We start from the raw sequence: 22,500 nt of genomic DNA on the forward strand, positions 1-22,500 counted from the left end.
TACCATCGGGAGGAAGAAAATACTCTTAAGGAATATATAACCTGTCACAAATACTTGAATTACGCTTTGGTTAAATGTAGACAAAGGAAAATCCACATAAGAAACCCAAAAAATAAAAGAACGAAATAAATTACAAATTCTTAGTAGCAGTGAAAGAGGGTTTTCTAGACTGATTTTCTAGACTGAAATATCTCCAGTGGAAATTACAGTTCCCAGTTGGAAAACATTCAGAGCTAGTTTGGCTAGCAAAGAAGAAAAAAAAAAGCTTGGCATCCGGACTCAGAGCTATAAACGAGGCCATTTAAATAACGAATAATTTCTGAGATATTTCATAGACAGTCTTACAGGCAAAGAAAAAAAAATCTTCACCCGCACCCTGATCCATATACTGCTTTCTGAAACATCTCGTGGACAGACAGACATGCAAACACAGAAATCACAGACCCGTATTCGTTGCCACGCAAGAATAACATCACCTCTCAATATGACAAATCACCCACCTCCACATTTCACTAAATTTTCCCAGCAACGATTTCAGATATAGTCTGAATGCACGGTCAAACAAACCCATAGAACAAAAATCCTGAATCACTGTTGCATACAATTAATTCATCAAAATGAATCAGAATTTGTATATCAAAAGCTTTTCCAGATATTTGCGAACAGACGAGCAGCCCAAAAAGCTAACGAACAACAAAAACAAGAAGAAGAGACGCGAGTGAATATATAACCTCCCTCAAATTTCGTTCGTACAGGTAGAGTTCTAAATAAATCTCACTACGGTGATTAATTTTGCATACGACACATTTCTATTCTAAAACCAACGTAAGAAGGAAGGACGGTGATTACTGATTACATCGTGCCTTGTCCATCTCACTACTGAAGAGAAGTATTGCAATGGTTTTTTGCAGTGTTCCTTATAAGTACGAAGCTATTGAAAAATTGCACAAATATTGCTGTCATTTCTGATGGCAAAGGTATAATAATAATAATAATAATAATAATAATAATAATAATAATAATAATAATAATAATAATAATAATAATAATAATAATAATAATAAACTCATCATACAGTCCGTTCCACATCCAATTACAAAGTCGTTAAATAATGTATGACACTTTCTTTATGAACCTTCACGTTATATAATGTATGACGGGTTCTTTCTGTACCTTCACATGTTAAATAATGTATGGCACTTTATTTCCGTACATTTACATATTAAATAATATATGAAACTTTCTTTCTGTAACCTCACATGTTAAATAATGACACTTTATTTCTGTATCTTCATATGTTAAATAATGTATGACACTTTATTTCTGTATATCTTCACATGTTGAATAATGTAAGGCATTTTATTTCTGTACTTTCTCAAGATAAACTATGTATGACATTTTCTTTCTGTAACTTCACTTGTTAAATAATGTATGACTCTTTCTGTACCTTCACATGCTAAATAATGCATGATACTTTCTTTCTGTACCTTCACCTGTTAAATAATGTATGACACTTTCTTTCTGTACATTCACATGTTAAATAATTTATGGCCCTTTCTTTCTGTACATTCACATGTTAAATAATGCATGACACTTTCTTTTTGTACCTTCAAATGTTAAATAACGTATGACACTATCTTTCTGTACCTTCACATGTTAAATAATATATGACACTTTCTTTCTGTACCTTCACATGTTAAATAATGTATGGCCCTTTCTTTCTGTACCTTCACATGTTAAATAATATGACACTTTCTTCCTGTACCTTCACGTGTTAAATAACATATGACACTTTCTTTGTGTAACTTTACATATTAAATAACGTATGACTCTTTCTGTACCTTCACATGTTAAATAATGTATGACACTTTCTTTCTGCACCTTCACATGTTAAATAATGTATGACACTTTCTTTCTGCACCTTCACATGTTAAATAACGTATGACACTTTCTTTCTGGACCTTCACATGTTAAATAATGTATGAAACTTTCTTTCTGTACCTTCACAAGTCCCAAAACTTCCATCAGCAACAACAGCAACTCCTTTCGTGCTGAAGTTCACTTTTTTTTTTGTTTTCGCTGTCAACTTTTGTGATTCCTGATCAAGTTTTGCCGAGGAGAGTTTTATGTTATAAAATCAAATTGAAATAAATGTTTTCTTTCAAATTTGTATTCGTGAAAAGAACAGTAAATGAAGTTTACATGAAAATAATCCCAGTTACAAGTAGAGAATTTTAATCTACTGGTGTACAACCATGCACCATTATTACCATACGAGTATTTCTATGAGAGAGAGAGAGAGAGAGAGAGAGAGAGGAGAGAGAGAGAGAGAGAGAGAGAATATTAAGCGGTATATTATTCTTGGAGCCAAAAGTTAATAATGATAAAATGGACGGGTGAATTTATCTGAATCAGACCTAAAAAATAATCAGAATTTTACAACATTGATTAAAACGAATTGTGTTACTGTGCCCAATAATTCTGACTCCCTTAAAAAACCTCCTGAAAATGCAGCTAAAATTATTACATTTGCTATTACAATATATTGAAATGCACAGATTCATACCACAATTCTGTTAGATTTGAGGAAGAAGAAACACATTATTCAAATGCCTCATTATTTTCTGATCAGTGGGAAAAAATTACTTCTGGTGTTGAAAAAAAGTTTTTCTATATCCCACATCAAAACAAGAGAAAAGTTATGGAGAGTATTAGCAGATGAATCAAACGTATGTTTCCAGAATTCAAGTTCATCTACGATTTCGCGAAATTCTGCTGTTGTTGGGTACGTCGACAACAGAATTACTTTATTTGTTCAGTTTCCAGCACAAATGCCTGTCCTCTAATTCTTGACAGCTGATTGTTTCGAAAAAAAAAAATGGATATACCGTTTCTAGTATTTTCCATTTCTATCCTTTACTCCGCCTCAGAATTTGCATTTCATCACGAAAATTTCTCTTTCATTTTCAAGCTTTCCTGAATGTTAAGATGTTAAACTGGTACCTTTTTTTTTTACCTAAGCTATCAAAAAACATTCATTTACCGTTCTGAATCGGTCCGGATATTTTTTATATTAGCTTTCATCTGGCCTTTTTTTTTTTTTTTACTTTCCGTCAAAAACATTTTTCCTCGAGGACCACTTACACTGGCGCTAAATCTTTTCCACCGAGTAAAACGGCCAACTTCAATTGCTTCTTTTCCTAACAACCTCCTCTTCCTCTTCCTCCATCCTTCCTTGCTTCGTCTCTCTCTCTCTCTCTCTCTCTCTCTCTCTCTCTCTCTCTCTCTCTCTTCCTTTCTCTATCATCCTTTGACATTCGGAATTTCATTTACATTAGAGAGTGGCATAATCAAACTGTGCCTCAAGCAAGACTTTTAGCCTCTAAATCGGGTAACTTTAATTTTACTGACGACCACGTCTCTCTCTCTCTCTCTCTCTCTCTCTCTCTCTCTCTCTCTCTCTCTCTCTCTCCTAAATTAAGAAGGATCCTCTAATTGCATCCTTTGGTGCGTTCTCTCCTGACGATGGCCATTAGCGTTGCAGGAGACAAATTCTCTCGATTTCCACCAGAAAGGAACCACGGTTTCTAATTTCTCGAGCACTTCTAAAACTTTGGTTGGTAATAATAATAATAATAATAATAATAATAATAATAATAATAATAATAATAATAATAATAATAATAACTGTTTTTATTTTCATATTAAGAGCACAGTGGTATGCCTAATATGTGCTTTTTCTAGATATCAATAATAATAATAATAAAAATAATAATTGTTTTCGCAGTAGGAACAACTGTATAGCATAAGTGTTTTTCTCGTGCTGTAATAATAATGACGATAACAATACGTTTGGTATCATCATTATTAATAATCACATATCTGCAAATCCCCGGAATTCACAAAATCAAGTTTCTTAGTTCAGAATAAAACATCAAATTAAAGTTAGGTTCTAGACTGCGTTAATCTCGGATCACATAATCGTCTATACTAGGGCAAGAAGAAGCCATTCAGTTTGGCAGAAACGTAGTTAACCATCACATCCTCCTCATGATATATGTATATATGTACACAAACACATCTAGACTTACCCAAACCAAGATGTAATCAAAACAGCTGTTTAAAGCTCCCAGTGATTTAATCGTTGGAACAATAGTGTTTATGCTTTTAATATTACATTCTAAATATTCCCTTTTTCAACAGAACATTTCATCTTGTGATATACTTCGCTTCCACGACTAACATAACACAGTGAAGCAACAGCAATATACGCAAAAAAACTGCTTTCACTGATACCGTAGCAAGTGTAAAATTAAGTTGATACAATTTCGTTTATAAATACAAACATTTAACTTAGAATATCGTAGACATGAGAGAGAGAGAGAGAGAGAGAGAGAGAGAGAGAGAGAGAGAAAGAGAGAGAGAGAGAGAGAGAGAGCCGGATCTCGGAAACAGGATCAACAATGGTTTGCCATAAAGCGTTTCTTGGTCACAAGATCATTTCCAATCCACGAAATTCGTAGCAATCCCTTGAACCTACTTGTGTAAGAACCGTAACCCCTTCCTCCGGAACTCACCAAATTTCGGTCGGAAATTGGCCCTCCCGAATCAACACGCCTCGGGTTTGATCTCACCCTTAGCCGACCGGGATCACCCTGCAATAACTTCCTTGTCCTAACAAGGATATAGAAAAGGAGGCGAATTTTCGGAGTTGTATTTATTTCTTTTATACCACATTTTTGAAATCCTTGCTGGACACCTTTATATGCGTTCAGCCCGCTACCGTCAAGTTACTGGTATAGTTATTGTTATTATTATTGAAAATGAAACTGTCATATGGAACAAATACAAGGGTCATGTGCTTAGGTCAGTTTGACAATATGGTGTTCATTAGGAAAGTAAGAGGAGGTACAGGTAAATCACTGTCACTAGCATCTTTCAAGATAAAGACTTCTCACCTCATATGTATTTCCTATACTTGATGAAGATTCGGAATTTTGATGTGGCAGAGTCAATGGTCTAAGTGAAGGTCATACTCACAGGTCAAAGGTCAGACAAGAATTTAACTATGGCATATCTTCATATCTATCATCCATACTTCACCAAGGAAGCCTAAGTACAGACTGAAGCCAGCTCAAGGTCATACTTTGAAGTTTAAGGTTTGATATAAATTTAATCTTGTCTTTGAACTATAAGGGACACAGACTTCTTACTTAGTAAGCATCCTCCGGTAAGCGGCGTGAGATCAACTTCAAGGTCATACTTTAAGCTACCGGGCAAATAGGAATTTGCCCGTGGTGGGTGCTTGTGGTTTATAAACTCGTCTTCTTTTGGTTTGCACTTAGCAATTTTATTATATTTCTTTGTTTCTTTTGGCTATAAATAAAAACCATTTCAATGTTGACATTTATAGAGAAAGTGAGAATCAGTATATAATAAACTACAAAGGGCAAATAAGAACATTTATTTCAATATGAACAATACTTTTATTAACTCTTGTATTTAACTTATTACACACCACTACACACACACACACACACACATGTATATGTATATATGTATATATATATATATATATATATATATATACTCATATATATATAAATGGATGTACAGTATGTATGTGTGTGTGTCTTACTACTATAAAGTAAAGTAAAACAGCTTCAACCAAACTTGGTAGTCTATACATATGGCTTACCATCTGCGAACAATAATAGAGGGGTAAGACATCACTGCACCAAAGGCGGGGGATGTGGGAAGGGGGTGAAAATGTAAAAATTACAGGAAACGACAGATATTAGTGTCTAATCCATAGTTTTCGAGGTAGCTGAGATGAACAGAGACACTCCCAATGCCTTTCAAGTCCAAGTTCAGTCCTGATAGGAAGGGGGGGTGAGAAGGGGGTGGGAAGGTGGTGGTATGTAAAAATAACCGAAACGACAGATATTAGTCTAATCCATTGTTTTAGAGGTCCCTGAGAAAAATAATGACACTCCTAGTGCCCTTTAAGTCCAAGGGTGAGAAAGGGTGGGAAGGGGTGACTTGTAAAAATAACCGAAAACGACAAATATTAGTGCCTAATCCACGTTTTTTAAGTCACTGAGGCAAATGGTTACACTCCCGATGCCCTTCAAGTCCAAGTTCAACCTAGGGAAGGTGGGGTGAAGGCTTGACATGTAAAAATAACCAAAAACAACAGATATTAGTGTCTAATCAAGGATGCTGAGAAGAATAGTGACGCTCCTAAAACCGTTTAAGTGCAAGTTCAGTCCCGACAGGAAGGGGGGTGGGAAGGTGGTGACGTGAAAATAACCGAAAACTACAGATATTAGTGTCTAATCCATAGTTTTTGAGGTTGCTGAGATGAATACTGAAACTCCAGATGTCCTTTAAGTCCAAGTTCAACCCCAACAGAAAGAAAAAATGGGTGAAAAATAAAATGTCAAAAAATAAGAGAAATTAGAGTCTAAGCCAAAGTTTTCGAGGTCACTGGGATGAATAGACACACTCCTGATACCCTTCAAGTCCAAGTTTAGCCCGATAGGAAGGGGGGGGGGGGAGTGGTGAAATATAAAATGTAAAAAATGCTGGGTAATGTAACTGAAGCAACTATCTTAACAGGAACGGGGGAGACAGAGAGGGAGAGAGAGTTTATCCATTGTCATTCTGAGATTTCCCGGGTAGCGCCAGGTTGGTCAGCTAATATATATATATATATATATATATATATATATATATATATATATATATATATATATATATATATATATACATATTATACATATATATGTATGTATGTATATATATATATATATATATATATATATATATATATATATATGCTCGATTAAATATTAACGTGAAAATGTACTAACGATCTACGTTTCTTTAAAGACAATAAAAATAAAAAAATAAAAGACACAGCATTCCAAGTATCTCAAAATGTGAAGCATAGAAAATCTAAAATCCCATAAACTTTATTTTATCATTTCTTAGGCATCTCCATTAACATTCATTCGTCACAATTAACATTCATATATGTCTAAGGTTCCAACCCTTCATCCGTAACGTGAACATCTTTTTTTTTTTAAGTTAGGAGTTCGTTCTACGAAAAATTTACTAAAGCAAAAATTTTCATCATTAAAGTTAACAGATATCATATTTTCATGCATAACACATGACACGTGACATATAACAAAACTGTTTCGTATCAGCCGCCATCCTTTTTCTTCCTGGAGCGAAATGATGTTAAAATTTTAAGCAACTGCGAACGAAAGTTCAGTTTTCTGTAAGTTCCACGTTTCGCTACCGAACCCAGGTTTAACCGGCAAGTTCGGCAGCCAATGTCACGTGTTTGTGAATCACAAGACTCACCAGGACCGGGTCACTACCGGGCCTACTTGGTAAATCCATTTCCGTCCGCTCACTGTATCAACAGCGAATGAAATCTCGACAATGAACTAAAGTGTGTTAAGCATCCCTTGTGTGAGTTAACCTTACATTGTCAGATCCTTACCCCTTATCCTCGTTGGTCATAAGAGAAAAACGTCTGCAGGGGCAAATGCTCGAATATGACACCGATTAGGCGACAGAATACCATGAGGTGAAGTGGCTGATATTATTTATAAAAAGATACCAAGGCAAAACATCATAAAGCTGTTAAGAAACAAACAAGGAAAAAATGCGCCGAAGTTTCTTCGGTGCAATCGAGTTTTCCGTACAGCCGCTACAGCGTATAATCAAGGTCACCAAAAATAAGATCTATCTTTCGGTGGTCTCGGTATAATGCTGTATAAGCCGCGGCCTATGAAACTTTAACCACGGCCCGGTGGTGGCCTATCCTATATCGCTGCCAGAAGCACTATCATGACTAATTTTAGCCTTAAATAAAATAAAAACTACTGAGGCTAGAGGGCTACAATATGGTATGTTTGATGATTGCAGGGTGGATGATCAACATACCAATTTGCAGCCCTCTAGCCTCAGTATTTTTAAGATCTGAGGGCGGACAGAAAAAGTGCTGACAGAAAAAAAGTACGGACGGACAGACATAGCCGGCACAACAGTTTTCTTTTCAGAAAACCAAAAGCCCATCCATTCCCCGCCCATTGAATAACAATAAGATAAAATTTAGAGAATTTCCCTCTACATCCAGCCAATCACGTTCCCCAGTTCATTAATAGGAAAACAGTAATCGTCTGAAATGAATAATTCGTTCAACATTTCTGTTCTTAGACAAACAAACTGCTTCGTTCAGTCTTCAGTCCTTGAAAAGAGAGCTCTACTGAAAAAGCCCTTTTCTTTTTCTTTTGTACTGAGCGCCAGGTAACATAAAGACAACTTGAAGCATCATAGAGACATCACGTTCAGTCTCTCATCAGCCTCTTGCTCTTTTGATCTGTTGAACTCAAAAGCGTAACTGGACTAATTACCATCCACACCATAATCCCCAAGTGTATTTAAAATTTTCAATGAGACCGGAAGGGGGTTGTGTGTGTGGGGGAGGGGGGGGCCGCTATTCGTGAGGCATTACCCACTGCCAATGAATGACCATTTGCCACTTATGGTCAGGGGATCTTGGGTGGCAACGGCCTCTACTGTACATAAAAAGACAGACAAATTAACGCAGTTTTTCATAATATCTCATAATGTAACCTTTATGCCTGTTCACTACCGATATGCATGAAAAGCAAAGAAGCAGAAATCCTTCCTACACAACTTTTCGGCAGCGTTTTGTTTTACTTATCTGCGTCTCCTGAGGATGCGCTGGCAGTCAAGAGTCGTTGTTCACTAGTGGGAAATAAAGAAATGTTTATTTTCCCCAGAGGAATATTTAACTGCTGAATAAAACACAATAGGAATGTGTAAATACAGGAATATATATATATATATATATATATATATATATATATATATATATATATATATATATATATATATATAGTATATATATATGTATATGTATATGTATATGTATATATATATATATATATATATGTGTGTGTGTGTGTGTGTGTGTGTGTGTGTGTGTGTGTGTGTGTGTGTGTGTGTGTGAAGCCCAAACGTTTGACCAAAATATCAGCAAACGCATGAGGAAAATTAAACTTTACAGCGTACTTTTCTGAATTTACCTAATATACATTTTTCAAACGTATAAAGTCAACACACGAAAGCATTGGTACAGCTTATCTGCAAATTCTCCTCCTGCACTTAATGTGATATATATATATATATATATATATATATATATATATATATATATATATATATATATATATATATATATATACTCATTATATATATTTATGTATATATATATATATATATATATATATATATATATATATGTGTGTGTGTGTGTGTGTGTTTGTGTGTGTGTGTGTGCATGTGTGTGAGTATATAAAAAACATATCTTATTTAAATAATTGCTCAACTAGCTTGCCGCTGCTATTCAAATGAGCACGGTGACATTCCAAGATTTTTATGTATTAGACAAACCCACAGCCATCAGCCCTAAAATATTCCTAACGACATGTAACATAAATCATCATATTTAATTCCTCTGAGCGTTGACATGTGCTATGGGCTAGATGATGACCATACGCTTGAAAAAATTACCAGTCACCATTAATGTCATTTCAAATTTAAATTCAAGTCAGGACTCTGGATTTGAATGGAGAACGGCAGTCGAGTTGGTTATGCTTGCAAGAATGTATTACAGTTCAGGAAACGCTCTGGTTGTTTGTTTATTTGTTAGTTTTTTCTTGTTAATTTGGTATATGTAATAATTATACACACACACACACACACACACACACATATATATATATATATATATATATATATATATATATATATTATATATATATATATATTATATATATATATACATACTGTATTTATAGTTACTCTGTTCTATTTTGTTTTCTTCCATTTTTCACGTAATCCATGGTAGCTTCACTTAATAACTATATTGAGAGGTCCAATGAGATTTTAAAAGCAACTGCTCGCTCCCGAATTGCCATAATTTCAGCAATTGACTTTAAACCATTATTTCACTATTACATACTTATTTTCTGTAAGAAACATAGCCAATAATCTATGGACTTATTTGGTAAAATTTTCCGCAACAATAGGCATACTAACGAACGCATAATATACACTTTTACTAAACGCCAAGAATGCTATTGCCAGTTTAAATTAATAGTGTTTTCGAAACATCTGACAGGAAATTTGGGGAAAATATAATGGATAGAGAAAATTTGTTTACCAAACCAATAACGAATGTACAAAGAGAGTTTGAAATAAATAATATTTAATTAAAACGTTAAGTAATCTTTATCCTGTTTGTTTGACGGTCTTTATCTGGATAATAATAGAGTGATGACTTTTGACTAATGTACAAAAGGGACAAAGCATTATCTATACGGTACATGAAAGACATACAAACTTACTGCCACACACACACACATGCTGCCTTGTGTATATACACACACACACACACACACACACACACACACACACACACACACACACACACATATATATATATATATATATATATATATATATATATTTATATATATATATATATATATATATATATATATATATATATATATATATGTATGTGTGTGTGTGTGTATGTGTATGTGTGTGTATAATATATATATATATATATATATATATATATATATATATTCTATATATATATATATATATATATTATACACATACATATATATGTGTGTGCGCGTGCGTATATATGCATATATATATATGTGTGTCCATATGTGCATTTAGACGCATTTATGTATGTATAACAATGTTACCCTCGAGATAAATACTTCTAAGTTTTAATCCAAATAATCATCATTTCGCCCCCCAAAAAACTATTTCCTAAATGAGTACAAATTCAAGTATGCTGTAATGTTTATTAAAAAAAACATGATTTGCTTGACCTTTGACTAACTGTTAACTTCTATTTGAAAAGTCACAAAAGGAAGTATAAAGAGGGCAGAATTTTAACCTCCTGATTTACATCTACAGGTAACTGTTTTTGTATATACTGCTAGCAACAACTCTCCCATCCCCCGGCCTAATAATCCACCCTCCCCCCCACAAAAAAAATACTGGATCCACATTCGAATTGAACTCAGAATCTAATCATCTGTCTATCAGCCCATAGCACTTCCTGTCCGAAAATTTTACTGTGGCTCACAGGAAACTTACTGAGATATATCGCTAGTATAATGATATGCATAAATACAAAACTGAATGAGCAACTCACCTTTGTCCGATTTTCGAAGACATTAGTTCATCACAGAGACTATTGGTATTTCCTATTTCAATGCTCTATTGGCTGTTTATCATTATTATTGTAACAAATATACATATGGAGATTGCTTACTGATGTTAAATTGTATTTACTATATATTAGGATGATATTTATCATAATATCTATTGTTATGAATGATATAAAAATATATATTTTGTAATTCTGTATCATCGTACCTTATGAATTATAGATATGATACTCAAAGATGTACCATTTTCAAATGTCTAATTTTCATCACGCAAAATACGAAAGGCATTAATACTAGTGATAACTTGTAGAACGACAATAATAATAATAATAATAATAATAATAATAATAATAATAATAATAATAATAATAATAATAATAATAATAATAATATCAGTTATGTAGGGGTACATATATTTAAAAATAAATCTCTGTAGAGATTTATTCCAAAATATATGTGACCATACATAACTGTGTATTTATTTCTCCATTTCAAACCTCATGCTACTATGAGTATTTTTTAATAATAATAATATTAAGTATATGTCTCTTTCTCTCTCGTTTCTGTAGAAAACGACAAGTCTGACAATATGGAAACTCCAGAGTCAATCGGTTTGACCAATAATTCGAAGTTTCACTTTCATGTACCCCTATATAAGAGGCTAGTTATTATTTGCATTTGCATAAGATGAAAACTACAATAACAAACTTCCTTTTGAACAGAGATTCTTTTGGGCAACACAATAAAAAAAATGTACACGTAGCAATAAAGTTCTTTCGCGTATATCCTCTAATATTTACAGGTAAACAATTAGTGAACAACGGGGCCTTCCAGAATAAAATAATATTCAGACTATTCGTGTTTCGAAAAGGTGGAGGGTGAATTCAGTTTCCATGAATGGTGTAGACTGAAAACGGTCTTTCAGACTTGAACAAAGTGAGGAAAGGCAAGAGGTCGTTATACAAGTACTGCAGCTCAAAGATCGAGGATAAGGAAAACTTCAAGTGAAAAGATGTGAAGGTGAACTGATGTATATTTCGAAAACTATGAAGTATTCATCACACCATTGCCTAAATTCTCTCTCTCTCTCCTCTCTCTCTCTCTCTCTCTCTCTCTCTCTCTCTCCTCTCTCTCTCTAGGGAAAAGATCGAGATATATATACTGTATGTATGTATATATATATATATATATATATATATATATATATATATATATATATATCAGCTCAAGATCGAGATATGAAAACTTCAAGTGAATGTGAGTGAACTGATGTATATTTCAAAACTATGGAGTCTTTCATCACACCATTGCCTAAATTCTCTCTCTCTCTCTCTCTCTCTCTCTCTCTCTCTCTGTAGGGAAAAGATCGATATATATATATATATATATATATATATATATATATATATATATATATATATATATATACACATATGGTAAAAATCGAGGCTTATAAAGAACGTAAGATAAATTGAATGAAAGTTGGACTTTCTTTCAAGGCGTACAAATTTGAAGAGTGAATAAAATTCCTTGGTGGGATTCTACAGTCATCAGGACGTGTTTGTGGGTTTATAAAGGTGTCTAGAGAGATTAAGAATAATAACTGGTGGGATGAGGAAATGAGGGATTTAATGACTAGAAAAAGATTATTTGAGGTGCAGTTCAGAGGAAAACTGAAAGACTCAGCGTAAAAGTACATGAGGATTGATAAAGTGGTTCTGATGATGTGAAACAAACTGAAGACATGCTGTAAAATCAAGAGTGAAGAAGGCGAACAAGAAGTTCAGGGGGTAAATGAAGATAGAACAGTTAATGAGCTAATGGCCCTAAAAATACATGACGCAAATTGACATAAGTCATCTGAAGAAAATGCAGTCCTGGGTCGATGGAGTAGTTTGAGGATTGTTTTTGAATGTGGGAGATGGAAGAGAGGCAGAGTTGAATGACGCCTGAGTGGTGGGATTGGGGAAAGTTTCAAAATGTTTGTAGAAGTTCCAGGTGAGGACACAAGGTGGGCTATCAAGTGACTGAAAAACGGGAAGACGCAATAAGTTGGGAATACGAGTGAGATGCTGTGTTACGATGGTGGAATTGGGACTGAGTAGCTGACCAGCGTGTGTAAGGTATTTCTGAATAAGGAAAAGGTTTGAAAGGAATGGGTGAAAGGAATAATAATCTATTTGTATAGAGGTAAAGGTGACAGAGTCTGTAAGAATTACAGGGGCATAACTTTGCTAATTATACCAGGGAAAGTGTATGTTAGCATTTTGGATGAAAGAATAAGGCAGATAACAGAAGGTTTGAGAGTGATGCTTTAGACAATGTAACTCAAGTATCTGTTACAAAATATCCATCTGAGAAGTTTGAAAGCACAGGGAAGAGGGAGACTATGGAATACATGAATCTAGTGAAAGCTTATAAAACAACTGAGGGACAGGGAATGTGGAAGGCACTGAGGATGTACAGGATAAAATGTTGCACGGGAGATAAAAAATATCTAATGGTGGAAATGAAACATGTGTTCACGTCTGTAAGTGGGAAGGGTTTGTTGCTATAAGGATGAAACTAAGGTAATCGTATGTTATGGCTCTGTTGCTGTTTAATATTCTTATGGAAAGGGTGTTATGAGGAGTCAGGGAAAGGCGCGTAGATTGTGTGTAAATCTGTGGAATAAAATGCACTGTGGAATGGCTGATGTTCGCAGACAACACAAAACTGATTGGGAAAAGGGAAAAGAAACTGCTAAGATTGGTGAAAAAGTTTAAAATGCTTGCAAAAGCAGAAAGCAGATAGTAAACTTAAGCAAGAGAAAGACTATGATGGTAAACAGGAACCATAGAGATGGACCAGAGAATGTAAGTGTGATTTAAATGTATTTTGAAGTCTAAAGATTTCTGATGATAATGAGGGAATAGATGAGTCACAGAAATGGTGAAGCAAGAAAGGTAGAAGGGTGTGTCCAAAAGATTGGAATGAAACTTGGAATATCTATGGAAACCAAAATTAGAATGTATGAAGTGAAGGTTGAACCAACTCTCCTCTTTGGAAGTGAAGTGGAGAAGTTTGATGTGAAAATGAAGGAGGAAGCTTAGGGGTGAATTGCTTACACAGGATTTGTAGTACAAAAGAAGTGAAAGGGTATGAATTTACAAAACGTGGAAGGAGTAGCAAAGGGTTTTGCAGACAAAAGGAGTTCTGAGATGGTTCTGTCATGGCGGGTGATAAGCTGATCTCGGGAGGCAAGAGACAGGAAGGCCTAGAAAGGGATGGAGGCACTGGGTGAATGAGGTACTGGAAATGATGGGCCTCAAAATCAAGGAGGCGAGAGAGTGTGAGCATGATAGAGGCAAATGGTTCAGTATATGTAAGTGGGTTCGACAAGGTACTGGTGAGCCTCCTGTGTGAAAAAGCACGAAGAGACTAGTGTGTAGAAGGCTCTTTTACAGGAGGTTCATCTACAATTCTGCAATTTAAGCGTGAATGTAAAGAGTGATCCTATTTTCTGATTTCTTGGTGCCAACCCATGTTAGCAGGAAAGGTTTATACTTGTTTATATATATATATATATATATATATATATATAGAGTATATATATATATATATATATATATATATATATATAATATATATATATAATATATATATATATATATATATATACATATAAGTTATTCGATGAATTTTGGCACATACAATAAATTTCTACCTACATAATATAATTCATAAATACTTAGAACATACGTTGTACAAAAAAAAATTTTTTTTCCTCAACCCTACTGGAAATTAAAGGCAGCCTGTTACACGAGAAACGTTGGCTGCACTTCAAAGAAAGAGGAAACACTCTCAAAAGAATTTTCTTTTATCGAGAGAAAAAAAGTCAGTCGTTGAAAATAATGTCACCAAAGAAGATTGCTAATACCTTTCATCATTATTCCGTGTAGGTTTCTCTGTACGATATCACAAAACGTTACAAATATACAGTATTTAACTGAAAATTTGTGAATGGGTGGACTAAAGAGGAAACAAATATTATTCTTTTTATCTTTAGCGCTGGGGGAATTCTGGTACTTGCATATTTCTTTCCTGCTAACCAGTTAATCATCCATTCAAGATTAATGTCTAAGTGTTCAAAGTATATTTCTGGTTAAAAGAGAAAGTGGAAAGATGTAAAGGCAAAATGAAACAAACTTAATAGAGAGAGAGAGAGAGAGAGAGAGAGAGAGAGAGAGAGAGAGAGAGTCACGACCACAGTTTCTTCGTACCCTATAAATCGAGAAGTATAAATACATAACACCCGCTGGAGCAGTTACAATGACTCATACGAACCTCACGGTTGTTGTGGAGGGAGCTCCTTTCATTCTAATTTTCAATAAAACAAAATATGTTTCATACTAATTTCAAGACATAAGGAAAATATTCATGACATGTAACAATGTCAGGCAAATTTATTGTCTTTATTTCGCCGAGGCCTAAGAAAGAAAGGAAACATTTAGTCCTAACACTGACAGTTTGTGCTTGATGGTGTACGTACGTATTTATGCTTCCGAAATATATCGCTACTCTTTACTTTAATTGAGTATTTTTATGGGAAGCCTATAGTAACAACGAATTAATTTTCAATTGTATTTTTTATGTAATATATATACTGTATATATACACATATACTTTATATATATATATATATATATATATATATATATATATATATATATATATATATATATATATATATATGTATATGTATATATATACAGTATATATATTACATGAAAAATACAATTGAAAATGAATTCATTGTCTATTGAGCTTCCCATAAAAATACTCAATTAAAGTAAGAGAATGATATATTTTGAAGCAGCTGCCTGGAATATACTGCCACTTCTTTACTTTCATCGTGTATTTTTATGGGCAACCTTTAGCCTTTAGTGTGTGTGTGTGTGTGTCTCTCTCTCTCTCATTACACACACATAATCTTAATATATATATATATATATATATATATATATATATATATATATATATATATATATATATATATATATATATATGCAAAAATATCAAATCAATACAATAAAACTCGACACAATCTATGGAAAATGTTGTTAAGCACAATAGATTCCGTAATATAAACAATAAGTACAGCAAAAAAATGAAATTTATTTCTGAAATAAACTAATAAAGAAAGCCTCAAAACGGTCCTCCTCTCATGTGAAAATGTGATGGAAATACAAAAATCATTACCGAAATGCACACTACATCCGAAACAAAAATATTAAGATGTAGTAACTCATAACAATAACTACAACGATAATAATAATAATAATAATAATAATAATAATAATAATAATAATAATAATAATAATAATAATAATAATAATGGTGATTATGAAAGTGATTATTATGCAAATGTAAGTTATAGCAGATCTGGATCTCCTAAATGAGGTTCGAGAATTATCGTTTCCCACGGACCTTTAATTATGGATATAATCCGTACTAATAAACTCCAAATATATTAAGAGAAATCATAATTAATAATAATTCGTTTTAAACCCAAATAGAGGACTTATATGAGATAATTATATACCCCTCTGATGATATCTGTTCCTTGAATTACCTCCTGAAGATTTACCTTTTCAAAAGTTTCCTTCAGAAGACAAAATTTCAGTAAAAACAGAGAATAAAAGTTCCGAAATTTGTGCAGCATCTAATAACTTTCTGTACAGCTCCATCCTCAGCTCAGTAAGTATTAAATCGCTAAATGAAATGACAGAGCTCTCAACTGTTTACTTACCATCATTTCTTGACAGTTCAGTAAGGCGTAAAATGACCTTCACGGTAATAGTGTCTGCAATTCGAGCCTAACTGATATCTATCTACCCCAACCTCTCAAACATTCCTCAGAAATGATACAGACCCTCTCCTTTCCCAGCCTTTCCTAGCCCAGACTGTCTAATAAAGCGTAGGGGCCACACATGAACAATCGGAAGGTCACCATTCAAACTCGATGACCAGTACAACGTGCAGGCTCAAGTTACCCTTTCTTGAAAACCAGCAACTTCGAGGCGACAAGATCTTGCTGTTGGGCTGTTTTTATTCGGTGGGTGGCGTAGTCACACAGGTATATCAATACATAAATACTGAGAGAGAGAGAGAGAGAGAGAGAGAGAGAGAGAGAGAGAGAGAGAGAGAGAGAGAGAGAGAGAAAATCATAACAATCCATAAAGGCCTCATCCCTTTAGCTTCAAAAGTACAGTAACGTGGAACCTAATCTATGAAAAACAGAGAAATCGAAATACACTTAAACTAAAACACAACAAGCTTCAAATTTCCGTGCTTACCACTTCAAAGAAAGACACCTGATGCACACACAAGGGGAATATTATTAGCGTTAACTGGCCGGAGACACGGGTCACCAGTCATCTTTAATGGTGACTAATTCAGCTCCATTTTATGTTACGAGAAAAAAAAAGGGTGATTTGAATGGACAGCCGGCGGGGTTAGTTCCGAATCCTGAAGAGTGATTGATTTTTGTCGGATTGATGTGACAGTCACAATTGCCATATAGGCCAAAATAGATCAGTTCACATGAAAAACTAGAATAGCAGGGACTTGTTTGAAGGGCATTCTGAAGAATACCTTTGTTACCTAGAACCTGACCTTCAACTTGATCGAGTGAAATTGTGTCAAGGACAAAATCTCCTGACTTGACGCTAAGCAAATTTGAATATAACATTAACAAAGCAAACAGCATTACCAACATAAATAGTAAATTTGCAGAACGGCAAAACGGTCAGACAGGCAGTAAATGAGGGCACAAGCATCAATTTACTGTGTCCCGATAAATGGAACAGTATTTGACAGAAAGCCATTACAATACAGTTCTAGTAGTAAGTGACTGATTCTCTTACACCGCAAACTGGCGTCACAGGAGCCCTGTTCACTGACGCCGTCATAATACTCTTACCAAGGGAGGATAAATGAATAAGCATACATATCGTACAAGGTCTTTTTCATTCTCTATCAAGAAAAATTTACTAAATTACATTATTACTTAAATAATCATAAGCCTCTGACCGAATAATATTCAGCTAAAAAAATGTATGTTAATACTTGTCACTCACGATATTCAATTGAGAACTGCTAATAATGCAATTACCAATCAGAAAAAAATTCTAACAAATGTTATCGCCCCACTGACAAAAAGTTTGCATTATTCACTTATTACAACGTTAAACAAGGACCCCTTCGTAATACCATAAATGATACCAATGAACATGATAAAATATTTGTCATCACTGTTAAAATCGTTATTCCCAAAAGCAGCTTCAGTTAAATTCTAATAAATCATGGGAATCACTGTATATATATATATATATATATATATATATATATATATATATATATATATATATATATATAATGTACACACTTACCGCGCACAACACACACACACACACACACACATATATATATACACTAGTTGACCAACCCGGAGCTGCCCAGGAAAACTATGAATGGCAGTATATGGGCAGAGGGAGGAGGGAATGGGGAGGGTGAAGGTGGAAAGGGAGGGGAAGAGGAAAGGGGAATGGGAGGGGAGGGGAAGGGGGAGGGAAGTTGCTTTCCTCTATTAGAAAAGAATAAAAGGCATCTCCACTGGACAAAGACAATAAATAAAAAATACCGTATTTCTACGATACGTGCTTACGTGTGTCTGTGTGTTTGTGCGTGTGTGTTGGGGGGGGAGAAGGTCTGTCTCCCTTGCAATCATAGACGGACATTTTATCGATTACGTGAAATGCACTGCACGGCAAATCGGAGGAGAGTCGTGCAGATATCTGACTTAATCGAAATGCACGAATTTGTAGTGGCTTCAATTTACATGACCGTACTGCTAACTCGTTACCGTACGAAACTTCAGAACTCAAGGAAGAAATGTGTGATCATAGGCCTAGTAGTTGAAACCGAAATGGTGGACTTATTTTGACAGTGTGTGATCATCTAAGTTTTGTGATTTTTCTGTTTGCGTTTGAGAGAATTCACCGCATTACGTTCGATATACATTTAAAGAATAACTTTGAAAGGCTTCTTTTTTCTCCCATTCCTTCATTTTCTTTTCCTCGATTCTACGTTTCCATTATTTGTTACTACTCGCCTTATTCCTCCCCAAATTTCTCCGATTCTTCGTGGTTGCATTAAGTATACGCTGGATAATTTCCAGAACTGTTTCTCATCATTTGACACCGGTCTCATCCACCAACCCCGCTCCCACCAGAGGCAATCGGTCTAACAGCTAACGTAAAACTCAGAAACCTCCATCCCATCTACACTCACTTCGTTTATCGATATAGGTGTTCAATGTTGATTTTATCTTGCTTTATGACTGTGTGAATGTAATTCTAATACAGTCAAACAAATCTGTTTAATTTTTGGATGTACTAAACTGTTTATAGGGTTTGCAGTGGGAGAGTTTAACGACGTCACCAACTGAAAAGATGGTGGTTTTCCGCCCTAGCTACTTGTGGTGACTCCCATTAAATTACTGAAGAAAAGGTGGACAGAAGGGGTAGAAACGAACATTTCATTTCTTTTGTCTGTGTTTGTATGTCTGTCACGGGGTAGTAATTTGATTTTTGAGTTATAAACCTTCCCGGGGTGGTATAGGGTAGCATGCCAAATTTTTCTGGGTCTGTCAAACGGTTCGGATTGATTTCGATAGCATCCAAACATACAAACATTCACCTTCATACATAACAATAATAATAATAATAATAATAATAATAATAATAATAATATATATATATATATATATATGCGATAGTACATGTGTGTGGGTTGTGTGTGTGCCTGAGCGTGCATGTGTCGGTCGAACGTCAGTCTGTAAAATGTGTGTGTGGAGAGAGAGAGAGAGAGAGAGAGAGAGAGAGAGAGAGAGAGAGAGAGAGAGAGAGAGGGTGTGTGTATCGTATACTTATTCTAAAAATATCTAGGCAAATAATATGCAATTTACCTTTATCAAACCACATTAAATTAGACCTGTTTCAAGTCGGTTGGGGTAACCCAATCAACTGACCTTTTAACCTTTTTTTAGTAATAATCTCCTGACCTTTACAAAACAAAGCTTCTGAATTACCTTTATGCCTTGCCCATCATTACCTAGTCTATTATTACACTCCTAGAACCAACTGAGACCCACCAGCGCCTCTTAATTTTTTTCCTGAGTCTTTATCGGAGAAATATAACGCCATGTTCATAGTTTTGCAGCCCAGCTTCGATACAGGTATTATAATAAGGTCTGTTATATAAAATCTGATCAATTATCTGAACTGTCTTGCATAATGATAACAATCCAACGTGATCTGTACTTTCAGCAGATCATATCAATTAAGTATCAAGGTAATCCGTTAAAATGTTTGGTTAACTGGCGATCATCCCTACAAACAATTACGTCACTAAAACACATGCAAGTAATAAAATTAAGACAGGTGCGTAAATAATAGAAATCCAGCCACTAATACCATGGATTTACTGATCTGGTATATTAAAATTAATCAGAATAAACCAGGGTGAGCTTTGGTTTTCAGTTTTCTGTAAAATAAACCTATTGAGATGGCTTTGTCGGCCCGTACGGACTTTTCTGCCGTCCTTAGATCTGAAAAACTACTGAGCAAGAGGGCTGCAAATTGGTATATTGATCATCCACCCTCCACCCTCCAATCAGCAAACATACCAAATTGCAGCCCTCTAGCCCCAGTAGTTTTTACTTTATTTAAAGTTAGCGTCTGGCACTGCCAACACATGCCACCACTAGGCCGTGGCTGAAAGTTTCATGGGCCGCGTCTAAGTTGCATTGGCCGTGGCTGAGTTTCATACAGCATTATTCGCTGTACAGAAAACTCGACTGCGCCGAAGAAACTTCGGCGCATTTTTTAGTTGTTATTCTGTTAATCTGGAACTGACAATAAATATCTGCAGCAGATATTACTGAACTTAACCGTCACAGTTAGTTCACATCTATTAGCCAATCAAAATAAAGACAGAAGTTCCCATAGTAATAACAGCTTATGACATTTGCCGTCATCTCCAGATTACCGCAGTTTCCAAAACACAACGTTATTCGTATCCTTAACAACATATTTATTCCAAAGTACTCGTAAGGAAAGTCTTCCCTCTTTCAAGGGGCTGATCTGTGGATTAGATTACAGGTCCCACTTTTTACCGTTCCTTAATTTCCCACATTTAATCGAGGGACAAGTACATTAGCACATAAGGTCACTCACACTAGACCATTGGATAAGTTACTAATGGATCCTTCCTGTCTAAATGGGGCAAACAAAAATGAATTGCAAAGAAATCTTCCCCATTGGAGTATAAAGCGAAGCGTAATATAACAGTAATTAATAATATGGAGATAATAGCCATGAGCAAGTGATTTTCACTAAATTAATAAGAAATTCCGAAACTGGATACAGATCCCCTATTACTCACATACCAATCAAACTCCCCAAACAAAGAAAACTAAAAACACACACAAAGCGGCAATGGAAGGGAGAGAGAAATGAAAAGAAAGGAAACAAAAAGAAAGGAAATAAAAATCACGGCAAACGAATAACACCAGTAATTCTGATGAAGAGAGAACAAAGCGAAACCAAATCAAAGAGTATTAAAAGCCATTGTGAGCCGTGAAAGAGGGTGACGATGAACAAGAATGACGGATGAAAACAGAATTACAGTGTGAAAAAATGGGGATGGATGGGGGAGGTCCCAGGGCTCCCAGAAACAAAGGAATGCTGACGACACGAGGTAACTCAATCAAGTTACTGGAAATGTATATAGAGCTTATTTGAAAAAATTAAATATAATGTACAGACTTTCTTTTTCTGGTTGTAAGGACACTCGCATTAAAACTGGCTGATAATTTGTCGATTTTCCTTCTCAGTAAGAACGATAATACATGGAATTTATGACAATATCTGAATTCATGGAAATTTCATCCAAAGTAACTCGAAACTCATGCAATTGCCATTCAAAATAACTGGAGTTGTTCCAGATAATTCATCAAATTACTAGCTAAAAATGTAGTTTTGTTTCAGAATTACACAATAAAAATAAAAATATATTGATTATATTACCTCCACCAAGAAAAAAGCTACGTTTGCTGGGTTGTTCTGTTTTATTATCTGGCATCTGGGTT

This window comes from Macrobrachium rosenbergii, chromosome 12 (assembly GCF_040412425.1).
Source record: "Macrobrachium rosenbergii isolate ZJJX-2024 chromosome 12, ASM4041242v1, whole genome shotgun sequence".
In the NCBI taxonomy this organism is placed as follows: domain Eukaryota; kingdom Metazoa; phylum Arthropoda; class Malacostraca; order Decapoda; family Palaemonidae; genus Macrobrachium; species Macrobrachium rosenbergii.